The following is a 12,914-nucleotide window of genomic DNA, read 5'->3' on the forward strand; positions in this document are numbered from 1 at the left end:
ACCCCCCCCCCTTTGCCACTAAACCTCCTCCCACCCTAAGACTTCCCACCTCAAGCTTCTTCCCACCCCTTCTCCTTTTGCCACCAAGCCTCTGCCTGTCTCGGCCTGCTCCACTACGTACTCATTCTTGGTCTGTTATTTCTCCCACCCAACCCTACTCCATTCTTCCACTTCTCAAGAGTCATAGGTCCCCCAAGAGCCCCATGCATTCCCATGTCTTCCTTCCTTTGCCAATCTAGCCAAAACAATAAACAAAAAACAAAACAAAACAAACACAAACCAAACAAGCCTTTAGGTTCCTTTGTCCCTGACCCCAGTGCCTATCACAGGGAATTTCAATGTTTTCCTCAGACCTTTGACCTTTCCTGACATTGCATCTACATCACTTTGACCTCTACCCTCACTCCTGCGAACAGGGAGTACGTCTGGATCTTCATGCCCAGGATAGGCTTGTGACCTAACTGGCGATACGGCAGCTTCACACACCAAACCTCACTGGTGTTAACAGTCCAATCCTGATGTTTTTCCAAAATGGGAAATTATGATTCCTTGCCTCCTGGCAGACTAGAACAGGGATAACAGGATGTTTAGCTGGAAACTGCAATAAGATGTTTGACCAGAAACTACAAGCTATCCTCAATATGAACCCCGGGAAGAGGGCTAGATCTGTGGGCCCTACACTCGGAAAGGTGTAATTTTTCCTTCTTTCTTTCCCTTTTCTAAGCATCATTTCCCTATGCTCTGGAATTCATTTGAAAAGTAAAATTTATTTTATGTATATATGGGTGTTTTGTCAGCATGGATGTCTGTGTACCACCTTCCCTAGTGAGGCTTGAGGAAGGCTTTGGATCCTCCAGAACTGGAGTTACAGGTTGAGAGCTGCCATGTGGTTTCCGGGAATTGAACCTGAGCTTTCTGGAAGAGCAGGCAGTGCTCTTAACCACTGAGCCATCCCTCCAGTCCCTGGGATTTACTCTTTTTCTAATGCTCCCCTCCCTACTGTGTGGCTGCTAACCTACCAATCATACAGCAGACCACACATCAGCTTAACTCAAACAGCGTGTGTGTCTCTTTCTCTGCTCCATCTTCCTCCACCAGGCAGCTGCCAAGATTTACAGCTTGTCTGCCCTGTTTTTTTTTTTAAACTCTAATAAAGTTGTCTTCAAGCTTCCTTTGGTCTGTTCTGAAATTCTTTTATCAGAGAGATTAACAGCCCCTATTTCTTTGATAACCAAACCCCATGCATGAGATACATGGTCTAGGTGCTTCATTATTTCCAAGACTGACTTAGGTAATTTTTCAAGTCAACTCTTCTTCCTCTATTTTCTTTACATTAAAAATTCTTTAAAAAATGTCTCCTCTCCCCCCTTCATCTAAGACAATATATCTCAGTGGCAGTTTTACAGGTTTCTCATGTATAATTCAACTTATCCAGAAGGAGGCAGCATTTTACTATTAAATTGATGTTTCTGCAGCGCTTCATACAAGTTTTCTCTCTTAAAAACTTTTTTTTTTAAATAAAGACAAAGTCTACTAAATACACATTACCAAAAACCTTCCAGGGCAAAGATTTAGGATACCATTAGAGCTTTGCATATTGAGGAAGTAATAAAACCCAAATCTTGCTCAGATTAAATGCAGCTAATATTACAAATCACATGCGTGGTAGCTGCATTCATTTTCCGGGACTGTCTGTGAGGCAGAAGTACTGATCAGAATGATAAAGAAAGGAACAGAAGATGAAGCCAAAGGAAGGGACGGGGACTTGGATGTTTCTAATGTGTAGAAAAGAATTCAACTCATTTGGTCAGCAAGAGAGCAACATTTAGGATAAATAAATCTGATTTGCTAAAGTATAAGAATATTAATTCGTAGATAAGCAAATATAACTTCCTGTTTCTCGTTCTTACAGAGTCACAGGCTCTTTTGAATTAACCTAGAAGGTCACATGGTGCTGCCTGTCAGTGGCCTCTCGTCAGTTCTTTTCATTCATATAGGGAAATGCCAATCCATTTGAGGCAGGATCCCAGTATACAGCCCCGGCTGCCCTGACGCTCACTATGTAGACCAAGCTGTCTTCAAGTCTGCGTGAGTCCTTCTACCTTGACCTTCCAAGGCCTGAGATTTCAGATGGGTGACACCACACCTGGCTCTGTCTGCCTCCAGACACTTAGACGGAGGAGATAAACACATAACTGTATGAAGGATCTGGGGAAAGGGCTCAGTGGATAAGGCTCTTGCTGCACAGGCGTGAGGTCCGGAGTTGAGATCCCCAGAGGCCCTGTGAACAGTTAGGTGGGTGTGGCCCACCTGTAATCCCAGCACACAGGAGCCCGAGACAAGCTGGCTAGTCAGACGAGCCGAAATGGTGAGCTCTGATTTAGTGAGGGACCTGAGGACATCAACCTGGAGCAGCTTGCATACTTGCATACACACACATCCCCACACAGAGGAACACACACACACACACACACACACACGCACACGCACACGCACACGCACACACATTTCAAGATGGCATCAGAGAAATTTTCTGTCACCTTGCATTTGACCCAAGGCTAGTACGAAAAACTGTAATTGACAGTTGACATGTGCTACACAGAAGGATTCTGGAGGAAGCGGTGTGGAGGTTTCTTCCCTCCTGGAGCAGGGCTGCTTGTGATTCCATGGGTCCCATTGTGACAGCTCTGGGGACTGGCCCTGCTTGTCTCCTGCTCAGCAGCAGACTGAACCGTTTTTTCTTCTTCACAGATTTTCTATTCTTTCATCTTAGACATGTGATTATTTAAGGCCTACAAGTCAGTAAGAGCAAAATCATTTCCCCTTTACTTTCCACGGTACTTCGTCTTTCCAGAGAACAGAAGATGAGCTGAGGAGGGCTGGGCCAGAGAGAAAGGCTGCTGTGGGACCCTTGGATGTCTGTTTCTACTGTGCCATGATACAGTTTAGGGAAAGTTAAAGCCTTTCAAAGTGTTGACATTACCCAAAATGCAGCACTCCACGGGGTGAGCTGGACCTGGCTGAAGGAAGCACAGAAGCAGAGAGAGGGTCCAAACAGAGCCTTGAGAATCCTTTGGTTCGCAATGGCTTTTCAAAGATTATTTATATGTCGTAAAATTATTTATGCGTAGAGCTCTCTTTGCCTGTATGTGTGTAAGTGCACCAGGTGCCCTCTTGGTGCCCCCAGAGGCCTAGAGCTGGCATAAGATATGGCTGTACACTCCTGTGTGGGTTCTGGGAGCTGAACCTGAACCGTGAAGTAGCAGCAAGTACCTTCTACCACTGTGATGCTTCTCCAGCTTCCTGGAACTTCTTCCGTGTATCAAGGCAAGGATCGAAACCATTTGGGAGGCAAAGCAGGGTAGGGGGTGGGGGAGACAAGCCCCCTTCCCCATTTGCAACCTGCCAGGTACTTTTGGAAGGTAAGAGGAGACAGATGCCAGGGACTATCAGGGTCAGCCTGGGCTAAGGGAAAGCAAAGACACCCTCAAAGCCCCTGGTTTTTCAAAAAGGAACTTACCACAATGTTACCAGCAGGGTGCTATCAAGTACATAGGGCACATTTCTAATAACACTAGGATCAGTCGCTCCCCTTAGTCACTTCGTCTGAGGTATGTAACCCTTTCCACAGCCCTTACGTTTGAAGAGAAAGAGAAGGCCTTAGAGGGAGTTGAAACTGTGATCTGACTGTCTGGAAGAGGATGATTACATAAGAGAAATTAACTTTTTTTTTTTTTTTTTTAAAGACAGGGCCTTGTTATACAGTCTAGACTGGCCTAAAATTTAAGATCTTCTTGCTCAAGTCTCCTGAGTGCTGGATTTACGTGTGTGTACCACCATGCCTGGCACCGATTGATCCTACCGGGGGAGTTTATTCTTCTCTTAGCCCAATGGGTTCCACTGTCTCTAAAGGTGGGAACGTGAGGTTGTGTGGGAGTTTGTATCATTTATAGGAACACCTGTTGTTACTGTTTTAGTTGGGGTGATCTGTAACACGAATTCTAATTGGTCTTACTAATAAAAACCTGGAGTCAACTGAAAGCTGAAGGATCAGAGAAGCAGAGCAGCCCGGCACTAGAGTTCCTACCTCTACCAATGCTCAGACCAAAGGGGAGATCCTATCTCTCCAAATCCTCTATGAAACCTCAGACTGCATCTGTCTGGATGAAACCTCAGACCTGCCGTCCTTACCAAACCTCAGACTGCCTGCTCAGACTGAATCCTCAGACTGTATCTCAGCTCCTGTCTCCTCCCACCTTATATTCCTCTCTCTGCCCAGCCACATCACTCCTGTCTCCACCTCCCTAGTGCTGGGATTAAAAGCATGTGATCCCAATTGCCGGAATCACCTTTGTGGGAGCTCTGTTTCTCTTTTAGATGGATTTAATCTCGTGTATCCCAGGGTGACTTGTAACTCACAGAGATCCATCTGCCTCTGTTTTCTGAGTACTGGGATTAAAGATGTGTGCCACCACTGCCTGGCCTCGGGGGATAACTGGTGGCTTAGCTCTGCACTCTGATTTTTAGGCAAGCTTTCCTTTTTAGATTATAAACAAAATATCTCTACAGTTATCATTGCTGTGATAAAACCCCATGATCAAAGCAACTTGGGAAGGAAAGGGTTTGTTTGGGTTAGACTTCCACTCACCGTTGATCACTGAAGGAAGGACAGGGATTCAAACAGGGCAGGAAGCTGGAGGCGGGAACTGATGCAGAGGTCGTGGAGGAATACTGCTTACTGACTTGCTCCTCATGGCTTGCCTAGCCTGCTTTCTTATAGATCACTAGCCCAGGGGTGGTACTACTCTTTATAGGCTGGGCCGTCCCTCATCCATCACTAATCAAGAAAATGGCCTACAGGCCTGCCTACAGCCAGATCTTACAGAGACATTTTCTCAACTGAAGTTTTCCTTTCACAGATGACTCTAGCTTGTGCCAAGTTAACATCAAACTGGCCAGCACATTTACCACCCTTTGAGTGTACCCAAGTTACAGCGTCCTAAAATCTTATCATGAGTGTTTTTATGTCTACATCTCATGATAGTGCCCACGTGGGAGGCTGAAAGTGTGTGTTTGAATGGGCAGAAGGAAGAGGAGAGGAGAGAACTCTACTCACTGGGGCAGAGCAGCTCACTTGGAGCCTTGTCTTTGGAAGGACCAGTGGAGTCAGGAGGCATTTCAGAAAGTTTCTTGCTCTGTGTTGTGCCAGGAGACACCCTCCTGATCTCCTCATGAGACCTTCTACCAGGGAATACACTCCTCTTCTACCCCTTTGGACTCACTTTCCAGTTTTCTTTCTGTCCTTGAGCTGGCTTCAAGTGGTCACACTCCAGTCACCCAGGCTAAAGCTTCACAGATTCTCATTATTATGAAGTCTGTTTTGAGTCTAGTTTCTTGTGTTAAAGCTTATGACACCCCTTCCTGTTGGTCCCACTGGAGAACAGTTTGTCCTTGACCGCTCAACAGCTATTGTAAATTGAAATTTACTATGAATCACCCTCTAGTTTTTATTTTCCTTGATGGGAGAACACCCGTTTCTTTTGTCTTTTGTCATAAGTAGGCAGTTCTCCTGAACGATTTAATCATCTTCAGCTTCCCTGGGATTTGCTACCTAAGTCTTCAGTGCACTAGCAAACACCACAAGCACTGGCTGGTGTGAGTATCTATGAATCATGCTCTCTCTTACCGTTTTCCATTTATTTTTTCAGAAAATTTACTTCATTAAACAGAAAGCCAACCTTAATTGCCTCCTAGTTATTTGTCTTCAGATTTAGGTCTCACTGCCTTTTTGCACTGCATTGACGTCGGTGTTCCATGGTTCTTTAAATAGGTTTCCATATCTGCAGATTCCATCAGCTCTGGCTGTAGTTATGGCCTGCTACGGTTGTGCCTGCACTAAACATGTATAGACATTTCTTCATTATAACTCCCTAAAGAATACAGTATAATGGACGGCTTACATTGCATTTGGTATCAGAAGGAACCTGGGGTGATTTAAAGTAGGCAGGACGAGGTGCGTTGACTCTGTTCAAACTCTACAGCATTTTATGCCCAGAGCTTGAGAATCTGTGGCCTCTGGACTCCACAGGGATCCTCGAACCAATCCCTCGTGGTTATGCTGGAATGGCTGTGCTTAGAAGTTTGGTTTATTAAAATGGTTAGTGTGTGTATTTACTTAAAACGAGAGAACTTTGAGTCTACCATAAATGTCTATTTTGGTTGATTTCTTGCCTAATGAAGCATAATATAAAAAAATGCTGAACATTCCTTTCAACCATGTGGGACAGACTAGGAATTCTGGAGGATTGAATTTCAGAACCAGGCAATGAGAAAATGTCATATAATTATGAAAAGTAGGAAATGGTAAGTTTATAATTCTCTGGGAATTTTTTATTCCTGTGTAGAAGAGATGGGAGACCGGTCCAGAATTTTTAACATATAGGGGCTCTTGCCTCAAGTTCTGTAGTCACTCACAGATTTGAAAATAATAGTGCTTTTTGTAATCTACTTGAGTCTATCCATTTGAGACAATGTGTCACATTGTAGTTAAGCAGATCTGGAACCCACTAGGTAGCCAGGCTGGCCTCAACTTGACAAAATTCCTCCTGACTGATGGATGATGCGTGGTAAGCCTGGCTTGGAAGTGGTGTCTCTTTCTCTTATTCTCTTTCCTCTTTCTTTCAAAAATAGTTTTTGTGTGTGTGTGTGTGTGTGTGTGTGTGTGTGTGTGTGTGTGTGTGCATGCACATGAATGCATGCATGTCACAACACGTGTAGAAGTCAAAGAACAACTTTTGGAAGTTGGTTCTCTTCCACCATGTAGATTCCAGGGATTGAATTCGGGTCATCAAGCTTGGCTGCAAGTGCCTTTACCCACTGATAGCTCTTACTGGCCCCCAGTCTCATTCCAAAGTGCCCTTTAAGGGTTTATTTATTTTCATTTTATGTTTATGAGTGTTTGGCTTGCATGCATGTATATTCACCATGTGCGTGTCTGTTGCCTAAAGATGGCAGAAGAGGGGTCAGATCCCCTGGAAATAGAGTTACAGGTAGTTAAAAGTCATCATGTGGGGGCTGGGAATTGAACCCAGGCCCTTGGGAAGAGCAGCCAGCTGTTAATTGGAGAGCCGTCTTTCTGGCCCCTGAGTGAATTATTTTGAGGGCATCCCCTATCCCCTATCAACTTAATGTTTATTTATATTTATGTGTACATCACTGTGTGTATCTACACATGCAAGGGCCTGAATTGGCCAGAAGAGGACAAGAGGTCCCTGGAGCTGGAGTTACAAGTAGCTGTGACCACCGGGTGTGGGTGCAAGGAACCAAATTCTGGTTGTTTGTGAGAGTAGCAAGTGATCTGAACGGCTGCACCAGCTCTCTAGCCCTGTTTATTTCAAAGGACGTCTTTCATTGTCCATGTTCCTGGAGATAGGCCCTATGGGATTCAGAAATATTATTAAAGACTTCAGTATTCATGATCTTAGGCACACATTACTTGAATATAGTTTTAGAGGCTGTGTTTACATTTTTTTGAAGAAGGCCAAGGGTATTTTGAAATATCAAAGTACATTGCTATTATTGTCGCTGTATTAGTAGTACTGGGAATCTTCCACGATCTGTTGGTCCTGTCCTCTATTCCCAGGCCGCATACCCAGACCCACTTTTCTTTTGTTTTCTTCTTAAGCTGATTAGGCTGGCTTCGAGTTTGCTCACTAGCCAAAGCAGCCTTTGTGCTTAAAATCCTCCTGCCCTCTCTCCCAACTACCTTTGATTACAAGCTCTCGTTACCACATCTGGCTCTTCAATCACGTTAGTTTGATTTTGACTCGATGAACAGAAAAGCAAACCTATGCTTAAGAATACATTTTATGGTCAAAGAAATGGAAATTTGAAGCAATTACTTAGACATTTAAAAAAGAATGTATGAAAAATTTATTTAGAGTCAAAAGAGATTTTGTGTTAAATCTTTAGTGAGTTGACTTCGTTCTCTTTATGAAGAACTAGTCTCAAAATTGGAAAGTGATGAGATTAGAGGGGTTATTTTTCCTTCTTCTGAGACAGTTTTTCTATGTAACCTAGGCTGGCCTCAAACTGTCAATCCTACCTCAGCTTCCCCAGCACAGAGGGGCACCACCTAGTCTGACAAGAATGTGTTTGCTTTATGATTGCTTTTCTTGTGCATATTGTTTTGGTAGCTCATTATTTCACACTCCCTTTCCAGTACCTATCCAGTACAAAATGTCTGCTCTAAGCATCCACCTTGGGGGCTGGAGAGATAGCTCAGTTATTCCGAACACTCCATGCTCTGCCAGAGGACCTGGGTTTTGTTCCCATCACCAGCAAGGGCCCCAGAGACACATGAGGTATAAAAAAGTGCATAGTACAAAACACTCAGACACATAATAAATCAGTCTAGAAAGTAGTATTTCTATTATGGTCCTGCTTCTGTGCAAGCAGAAATGATGCATTTTCTCAGTATTAGAGGACACCACAGGGCGTCTTATATTTCCTGTGCTAGATGAAGCTGGTAGTTGCTAGGAGGCATAAAACTCAAGGAGAAGCACACAACTGTGAAAACATTGGCTCCTCTGCAACAGAGGTAGTCTTCTCAACAGGGTGGTAGGGAGGTTAAGATTGCGTGCTTGCATTATGTAGTTCAGTAGCTCTATCCCTTCCTCTCGTTTCCCCTCTTCCTCCTCCCCCTTTACAGGGCCTTGTTGTGTAGCCCAGACTAGCTTTGAGCTCTTGATCCTTTTGCTTCAGCACTTGGGAGGCTTGAGGATACTTCTGAGTCTGGCATTGTCGCATTCCTTATGGACAGAGTTAGCAGAAACATTTGAAGCTCACTTCATTATGTGCTCTGTGCGACCAGTTGTGAAATTCTCTTTGAAAAGAAAAACAACTTTATACAGTTTCTTAGTGAAAGATTTTTGAGTTTGGGGCTCAGAAGGCACTGAGATGGAGTGTCCTTTTGGGTAAGAGACTTAGAGAGTTAATTAAGTATAGAAAGACAGACGATAGCATGGTGGGGGTTCTGAGGAGAGATCAGCCTGCATGGTAGAGTGGAGAACCCTTCTTACAAGGCTCAGAGGAAAGGGAAGGGTCTTTACCTCATGTTTGAGGACAGGCCAAAAGTATAGTGGTTTCTGATCCCTGGGTGGCAGGGGAAAGGAGGAGAGTCTTGTATTCCAAGGGAGGGATGCGTAACATTGAAGATGTGGGGGGTCATTTAGCCAGTGCGTATCTATCATGTGAGTGTGTCACTGGTAGCCTTGGATAGCTTAGAGTCTGTTAGCTGGGTCACTGGTAGCCTCGGATAGCTTAGAGTCTGTTAGCTGGGTCTGTGCACAAATGAGTTGTAACGAGGGAGAGAGACATAACTGCATGTTGGCATGACCTGAGCAGTGTATGGTCTGTGCTCTGAACATCTAAGCTATTTTCCAATTTCTTTGAATGTCTCACTGGGAATTCTGGGATTTCAGTTCTCCCCTGTGCTGTGTTGTTTGTGATTCCAGGAAGAACGATTTAGCTGTGCTGAGTCAAGGTCTGCAAAACAATGTGTAAATTTTCGTGCCAAGCTGAGCTTTCACTTTAGGTTGCCTGCTCCGGAGCTCCCTCTTCACCAAAAGGCTCCCCCAAGAGGAGCCTCTGAAGCTCTGAGGTGTAAGCAGAAGCCTCTGCCAGCGGCACCAGCAGCTTTCCTCAGAGTCCTTCCTACGTCGAATCTCTAAGAGAGGTTCTGGATCAAAAAATTTATATGCCCTTTGAACAGAATCATTTCAAAAATATGCTGTCACCGCAGTGGCTGGTTAGAAATGCCTGTGCCCAGTGTCAGCTTCACGCAGACACAGTCATCAAAGCTTCGAAACGAAAAGCACGTTTTTCTTAGAAAGCATCTTTGTGTGTGTGTGTGTGTGTGTGTGTGTGTGTGTGTAACTATCAAGCTGACAATCAAGCTGACACGATAGCATTCAAAGCAAGGCTGTTTTGATGTTGTTTGTAATCAAAAGGAAGACTGCGTTAGAATGCAGGGTGGTTGCGGCAGCACATGCTTTAATTCCAGTACTTGGAAGGCAGAGGCAGGTGAACCTCTTTGAGTTCGAGGCCCACCTGGTCTGCAGAGTTCATTCCAGGACAGCTAGAACTACACAGTGAAGCTCTGTCTCAAAAAAACAAAACTAAACAAAACAAAAAAGCCTTTATGGTAGTCTTGGCTATCATCAGAACTACAGTCAAAAAGGATAGCTCTTTCTCCGTAAGATTTATGAGGCTAACTGGGGGATCTGTAATTTAACATCTTTACTAAGGTACTTGTTTTGTAAGTACAAGTTCTCAAAGCCCCTCCTATCTCTGGCCATGGCTGCTGGAAATGATCACCCTGGAACTTTAAGCAAAGAGTGCATTGTTTCTGTCAGGAAGCTTGTGGGCAATTTGCACTTCATAGATCATGGTGTTCCTGTGTGTGTGCCTCTGCTGGTGTGTGCCCAGCCTGGGCTCAGGGCCTGCAATGGGGTCTTGCCCCGTGCCTGCACCTGGGTCCAGCCCTGTGCCTGTGCTCCCTCCTGAGTCTGAATGTGGTGTGAGTACCACTGCCGGTGGCTGTCCATGTCTGCATGCGTGCTCAGGGCTGTGCATTTGCAAACGCCTCTGTCTTGCCTTCCTCAAAACCTGTGAAACTTGAATATAGAGTCTATTTATAAGGAAGATCTTTTTTTTTATTTAAATAACACTTTTCTTTCATTTACTCTACATACCAGCCAGTTTCCCTTTCCTGGTAAGGGAGATCTTAATCACACGAACAAGCAAAGGTTTGGAGCATACTTCACACATGTCATGTATGTTCTTTAGTTCTGAGACTCTTCCTCCATCAGAACAGGCTTTGTCCAGGTGAAGCCCAAAGAACAGCCAAAAAAGAAAAAGAAAAAAGAAAAAAAAAAAGAACAAACAACTATAGCTGTTGGCATGTCTGATGATCTCCATCTTTCTCTCAATATTGTTATTTTTGTGGAACCTATATTTCTCATCGCACCAGCCACTCCATCTTTTTATTTTCCACTACTTAAAAATATAAAACATTGATCGGGAATACAGTGAAGCTGTCTAGCTCTTTCTCCGAAACTGCCCGCATACAGATGGCTGTGCTAGCAAAGCAAGAGGCTGCCTTACCTCAGGCAACTCCCTATATCATGGCTCAAGATGTTTGTCTGGATGCCAAGGGGAAAAAAATTCAAAATGTATAATGTATAATGTGCATATAAAACAGTTATATGGAAGCTGAATTCAGGTATACAGAGGTCTATGTGTAAGACAATGGGCAGGGAAGAAAAAAAAAACAACAGGTAAAACCTAAACGAGGAATGGTTGATGACATGTAATTGCTATTATTTCATTTAACTTGGGGAGTGGGAGTAGGTCAGATTTGAGCTGAGGTTTAAGAATGAGAAAGATTACTGGGGCATTACCATTTTGATAGAAGCCTTTGCGGTGGCTTGAGTAAGAAATGTCTCCCATAGACTTGGGTATTTGAGAGCTTGACCCCCAGTTGGAGGTGCTGTTTTGGGGGAGGCTCAGGAGGCAAACCTCACTGGAAGTGGTCTCTGAGAGTTTAAAGACTCCTGCCATTTCTTGTACACACTCTTTGCTTCATCTTTGCAGTTCAAGATGTGAACTCACAGCTTCCGGTTCCTGCTATAATGCCTTCACTCTGCCCTCATGGATCACAGTCCCCTGGAACTGTAAGCCCACATAACTCTGTCTTATAAAAGTTGTCTTGGTCATGGTGTCATGGTATCACACGGTATCACAACCTTAGAAACCAAACTAATCCAGTATCCTTAATGTTGATTGGAAGAAGCAACAATTGAGAATATGAATAAGGAGGCCAATGTTAGCTCAGGCAAGCAGTGCTGTTGAGTGCCCATGTGTTCTGGCTGTCTGAACATACCCAGATGATTGACAGTGCTGTACTCGAGGACTTCCAGATGCGTGCTACATGATACTGGAATTATCAGAACCCAAACCTGGGAACACTTCAAACTGAATATTGTTTATTAATCATCACCATTGTTACTGGTTTTTTTGAGTCCGGGTTTCTCTGTGTAGCCCTGGCTGTCTTGGAACTAGCTCTGTAAGACCAGACTGGCCTTGACCTCAGAGATCTCCCTGCCTCTCAATATTTATTCTAAAAATATGTTTAAAAAATATCAAAACAAAGCAAAATCAAACAAAAAGTCCACAACAGCAGTAGCAACAAAACAATGGAGATTTTTTTTTTGTTTTGGCCAATTTCACCTGGGTATGGGGCCTGCCTTGGGTGTGGTTGGTATACCCAGTGACTCTGCAGTGGAGAAATCTGGTTCCCTTTTCTCAGCTGCTATCAATTGCAAATGGCTTCTTGGTTAGGGGCTGTGCTTTGTGTCTGTTCCCTTCTCCATGCTGAGATTTTTTTTTTTTTTGGTCTGATTTGAACCTTCATGGGTCTTATGCATGATACAGGCTTTGTGAGTGCATATGTACTTTTTGTCTTAATGGCTTTTGTTTTGATTTTCTTTGCTTTTGAGAGAGGGAGAGACATAAAATTGGGTGGGGAAGATCTGGGAGGTGTTGGGGGCAGGAAAATATGATCAAAATAGATGGCATATAGAAATTTTGAAGAGAATGCAAGGGAAAAAGGAGGAAGAAGACCAAATTTACATTCTGGAAATTAAAAGAAATAACAATATATGTTGTATGTTTATTTTCTGTGTTAATGAGAAATAAGGCTTTCTATTAATATTAAACAGACTAAAATATTAAACATGTTTTTTTATACATTATATTTATTTATTTTTCTTAGGGGACTAATGTGATGCTGGATAATTAGATTCAGATTTGGTATTTATTCCTTGCTGGGGCCAGAAAAAAAGTCTCTTTTA

The sequence above is a fragment of the Microtus ochrogaster genome, chromosome 1 (genome assembly GCF_000317375.1).
Source record: "Microtus ochrogaster isolate Prairie Vole_2 chromosome 1, MicOch1.0, whole genome shotgun sequence".
Taxonomy (NCBI): Eukaryota; Metazoa; Chordata; class Mammalia; order Rodentia; family Cricetidae; genus Microtus; species Microtus ochrogaster.